Raw genomic sequence first — 6,000 nt, 5'->3', positions numbered from 1 at the left:
TCTCATGCGTTTTTGTTTACTGTTTTCAACAGTGAAATTGCATAATTCTTTGTAATGATGTTCCAAAATTTGATGCAAAGATTTTCCTGCCTCTGTAATCAGAAATCATTATACTCCTCTTTCTCTGTCTGTCCCTCTCATTCTCTCTTTCTCTGTAGTGCCACAGTCATAATAAAAGGAATTTCAATGAGCTTTTGTGCTAAGGTTCAGAGGACCTGCCTGCTCTGTGTTCTCCAAAGCCAATTTGTCATGCATATTTCATTCCGTGTGCATGCATTACATTTGATTACACTTTGATAAGCTATTTCCTTAATCTATTCTGTCATTTTAGCTGTTTCGTGAAATCATATCTGCATAAACATTTATTGAATATTCATACGAGTAGGGACGCTCATGATTGTTCAGTTTGCATCTCCCAAATGCATTTTAACAGCAAGGTATTAAAAAGGTAGAAATTGGCATAATTTCTCATATATGGAAATAAGCTCAGTTGAAGCAATATATGGAAATAAGTTGGACCAAGCAAAAATTGGCTCGTTATTCTTGAGGTGAAGCACAAACAGCCCCCGGAGGCAGACATCTCAAATTCTTAGATTCCTTTTTTAGATCTTTCTTGGCTCCCTCGTGGGAGAGAGAGATTTTAATCCTTGTGCTTAGAAAACAAGTGCGGCCTGAATGGCGCCGAGCAGAGTCTAGTGGCTGAGAAATATAAAACCTTTCAGGATAAGTATCCCATCTTTTTCCTCCAAAGCAAAGGCCACAACCAGCCTTTATGGATGGCTCTGACGTGGAGAATCGAATGGCTTGTGTGTGTGTGTGTGTGTGTGTGTGTGTGTGTGTGTGTGTGTGTGTGTGTGTGTGTGTGTGTGTGTGTGTGTGTGTGTGTGTGTGTGTGTGTGTGTGCTGGGGCAAAACACTATGCTTGGCTGCTCAGAAGAATAGGGTCTAAAAAGAGATGGAACACAGATGGAAGAGCTTAGATATGCCTGCTCTACCGTCCAATAAAAAGTCTTTCCTAACTCTTAACAGCTCACTGTAAGCTTCTTTTTAATGCTTTCCCACTGGAAGGAAAGATTTCACATTTTTCAGGAGATTTCCAGTCATGCCCATGTGGATGATTTTTCACCTTACAATCAACACACAAGAGTGAGTCAAATAATTGTGCTCTATTTCCACACCAGTGTTTTGAAGATTTCTTTTAAGCTTAGGTGTGACTCACCAGAAGGAGGCACTGTGATCTAAGATTTATACCAAGAAAGACTGCAGCTGGATGATAGCTGCTGTGGCTTGCACTACTAAGCATATCATTTAACTTCACATACTTTATGAGAAGTAGAGGTGCGGGGTCCTTGGATTTTAGCCACAGTAGTTTATAAACATAATGCCTAAAAGATCTTATAGTTTAGTTTGTAAATTAATCATAAGGGACACTGAATTTTGGCTCTGAGCACTCTCAGACTGGCACAATCTGCTTTCTTAATGAAGTTAAATTTTTTAGTACAAACCACATTTTTGACTTGCTTTTGACCAACAAGTAGAGACTGTTTAATTAAAGACATCTTAGACAGCAGCACCTCCTGCCATCTGCCATTTAGAGGGAATGCTTTTCTCACTTGAGAGAAGCCATCAAGCACTAATTCACCTGCAGCTTGAATCGATGCTATGTGTAATTGCAGACACTGTCACCAGACCTGTTGCCATGGCTTGCAGTCACCATGCGTACGGCTCGAAGCGCTGTCATAAATTCAATTAAAAATAGGGATTAAAGAAAATGGACTAGTAAACCTGTAAAGTCCCAGAAGGTCAGGATGAATCTGTGAGACTATTCTTCATTCATGGTTGCTTCGTGTTTAATTCTCAGTGGAGAATCATTAACCTGAAAAAAGTGCAGCAATTTAATAAACAGCAGTGTCACGGCAGTTCATGAAATATGCTAGTCACGAAATTTAATCTATAGATTCGTGTACATGGACACGAATTTTCCTTTTTTTTCGATTGTCGATTGGAAGTAGCCTATCTTTCGTGCCTGCAACACGTTTTTGTTGTTTTGTTTGTTTTTAATAAGCAAATAATAATAATAAATATGCAACGTCCGGTTAGACTTTCAAAATAAAGCTTGTCGAGAAACATTTCAGGTGACTGTCGCAGTTTGGTTAGGTTTAGGGAAAGATCATGGTTTGGGTCTCCCGTGTAGTCCATCCACTCCGACCTCCTCCCTACGCGGACTTTGTCGCTGTCTATAGGCTACTACGTTGGTAATTCGTGTCTATGTACACGAATCTATAGGTTAAATTTCGTGACTATATCACGAACTGCCGTGATACTGCAATAAATCACTGAAAATGTGAACAGGCACTGGTTTGCACAGATGTGCAGAGACATATCACATGATAACAAAATACAACCTTTATGGTAGTTGTATTGTATTCGTGTAAGCTGTGATTACTTACGAGGCTAAATAATGACTGAGCTGGATTGATTTAATTACAGCACATATCTGCAGATATTGAAATAGTTTGACAGTGTTAATACATGAAGCCGAATATGGTGTGAATGTAAATTGTAGCGAATGTCCACTATCTTGCAAGGCCATAGTGGCTACAAAGAAGTGTATAGATTTTTGCTCAGCAGCTTAATCCATGTACCTACATTATACACTCTCACGCTTCAGGCATTTTAATTCTTTATTTTAGAGCCAATCTTAAAACTAAAAGGTTTTCCAGTAAAAAAAAAAAAAAAGGTCTCATCTTTCAGGTGTCCTGTTTATGCATGTGCTTCTTTGTACTTGGATGCACTATGACACAATTATCAGGGTCAGCAGGTGCATTGCTGTTGGTGCTACCTGTAGTGAATATGTTAAATACAAGTGTTCATCCTGTGGAATAATTTACATACAGTACTTGCCGGTTAAGTGTCCTTCACAGGTGGCATAGGTGGCTATCATCTGCTGATTATCAACACATAATCACCTCCTCATCCGCAGACATCAAAACATTTTTTCAAACTGTATAGAGATATTGATCTGTGACCTTTTGTTCAATGAGGAAATGATCAGCCTAGATCCGTACTTGTCCTCATTATGAATGCTGACTCTAATCCCTGACTCACAAAAGGGCAGCGCTCAAGGGATTCAACCTTAGAGCAAAGATGTGTTTTTAAATAAATAAAATAAGACTAGATTAATTTGATGACTGAAGGCTTAAAAGTAGTCTGTAAATATGACACATTCACAAGAGCAGGTTAGTTCTCTGTAGATGATCATTTAACATGACTCATCATCAGCAATGCTCTCCTTTCTTCTACTCGAATGTTACCATTTTGACAAAGGAATTTTTCTCCTATGTTTTCAAAAGAACAGTGTCTACGCATGGAAACAGTCCACCATCCAAGAGAATTATTCATCCAAATGCAGGGGGGGGGAAGTAATAATAGAAAGCTTTTCTTTATCTTTCTTCCTCTGAGTGCAAGAAGACTCCATGCAGCCATGTTACAATCAGGAGCAAGAACATCTGCAATTTCTCGCCGTGACCTTAAAGAGCACTCCGATTTATTTTCGTTCCTCTACTTAGTGGCTGAGGAGAGAAAAGTATCACTGTCAACGAGATGCATTGGAGTTGCTTTTCCAGTTGGCGGGAAAGAGCAAAGGAGTGTAGAAAGAGTTACATGGCTCTGAAATGATAAGACTGCATGATCACAGCTGGGGCACCCTGATATGCTTGAGACTGCATTATGCCCGGAGTAACAGCGGACCATGTTTTCTGTCCTCATAGTAATTCATCCTGCTTCAGTTCTATAGTTGAGCATGAGCTAGAATACTGATTCTCTGTTAAGCATTTCCCACTTTTTATCTGGTGTTATTGTGTGTTTCAAGCAGAGGAAGATGAACGGGGAAGAGCAATAATTAGCTGAGACTAAATACTATCAAATTTATCCACATGCCCGATATTATACCCCACTCGCATTTTCTATGTGTAGTCTGGATGCTGTAGCACTACCCATTCATTAAAGCAGCACTACCTCACAGTCTGCTGCATCTGTTCAAACATTATCCCGACAGGAAGACAGATGTATGACAGATGTGGATGGAGTATATTTGGTTGCATGTCACTTACAGTCCAACTCAGTCACACTGAACAAAGTAGAATTTACTGAATGAGTTGCAGCAGCAGGCACACTGGTTGACTTGGAAAGGTGTACAAGTCCACAGATGGGAACTGCAACTGCAACTCTTGTCTGTCACAAACTGACAGAGGCGTCATACTGAAGTTCATCACACCTCATCTTTTACCACCATTACTCCAGCCTCTGCTCCCAACCCCTTGTCCTCACCTGTCACCCAGGATTGAAGTTAATTAGAATTTTATCAGAGGAAAACTTAAAAGAGAGGGTGACACATTCTCAAATCTGCCCTTCATTTGATGTCAGGAGATTCATTTTGACATTTGCACTGCTCACATCGCTACAAAGACAGACAGGGTGGCATGATGGAGGTCCTGTTGGTACCTGCCACCCACAACATCTAGCCACCCATCATACTCACATTAGCTGATGCTGAAATGTCTTTTACTACTTAAATCTCATTATATAGTTGCCATTTTGGCTGTTTACAACATTTGGTGCTTTGAAGCATATTATCAGAAGTGCCTTAACCAAAAAACAGGTCACTACCATGCAGCCCAACTATCACCTTCGACCTTACCTCTAATTGTCACACCCCTCACCCCCTACAGTATATCACAATACCTAATAGCATACCAGTAATTATCTTACAGCACAAATGAACAATAACAAAGTCTGCCAGAATTTCTGTTCCAAAATAAATAGTGACATAAGAGATTTTGTTGCATTTAAAGTACCATCCAGGATTTAAAGAGGTCCTGGCTTTCAGAAAAGAATTCTCTTACTAATATACTGTATAATACTACTATTCACTAAACTCCTCCCCAGACTGCTAGCTTTGCTTCGAATGCCAAAATGATCATTTATTCTAACAACAATCTTACGTTGTGTTTCCATTACAGGTTACGTTAGAAAAAGCTGGGAACATTAAAAAATCAGCAGGACTCATGGAGTTAATGTTAGTTAGTTAGCTGTCTCCTGCTGATAAAATCTGCCAATGACAGTTTTCGTTTCAGATGGCAAAATCAACATTGGTAGCTAAAAATGAGAAGTTTAGGCTACTATTGTCAACTTCTGCCTGAAATTAAGTACCCTTTTTTTTTTCAAAAGAATTACCATGAATTTCAAGTGATAAATCTGCCCTTGTTATCATTGTAAACTGTACACATGCAGTGTTGCATTGGAAAACTTGACAGGAGTAGCATAGCCATAGCTAAGGGGTTGTGGCTTAGCAAAGCTTAATTTTATGTTGCGTCTTCCACTAAGTGACTTTTGTGTCACTTAGTGGGAAATGCACTTATATGATTTCTCTTCTCGCAGAGAGTTAGATGAGAAGATTGAATGGACTATGTGTGGGGGTAAATCTTAAATTGAGCCAATATTGAGGTGTTATTTCACACTTTGTCACAATTAATAGAGTAATGGAAACACATGCTGTATTTTCATTATTCAAAACCTCCAATAAAGCTGCAGGAGGAAATTGGTGTTTTAATAAATGAATGGGAAAGAGACCTGCAAAGAGGCCGTGAAATTTTGTAATTTAAATACTAGACAGAATGACAACCATGTTGCAGCCTGGAGAGTGGAGTGTCACTGTGATCACAGGAAACAGGATGTAATCAAATTTTTCTCTGTTTGGAAACTGTGCGGGTCAAGGTCGTTGTTGAAAAAAATGTTGTTTTTTTACATTTCTTGTATGTCAAAGTTAGATTATTGATGAAGAAAAAGTATAGTCTTTTAAATGATTTGTTATTGAGCTGTGGTTAGATAGCGAGTTCGCTATTCATTTAAATGTGCAGCTCGAGGATGGGTCATATACACAAGGCAAGGGCAAATGAGGTAGGAAGAGTGGGTTCTTGTGTGTGTGTGGGGGGGGGTTAT

The sequence above is a fragment of the Siniperca chuatsi genome, linkage group LG12, assembly GCF_020085105.1.
Source record: "Siniperca chuatsi isolate FFG_IHB_CAS linkage group LG12, ASM2008510v1, whole genome shotgun sequence".
NCBI lineage: Eukaryota > Metazoa > Chordata > Actinopteri > Centrarchiformes > Sinipercidae > Siniperca > Siniperca chuatsi.
This window is presented reverse-complemented; position numbering follows the sequence as displayed.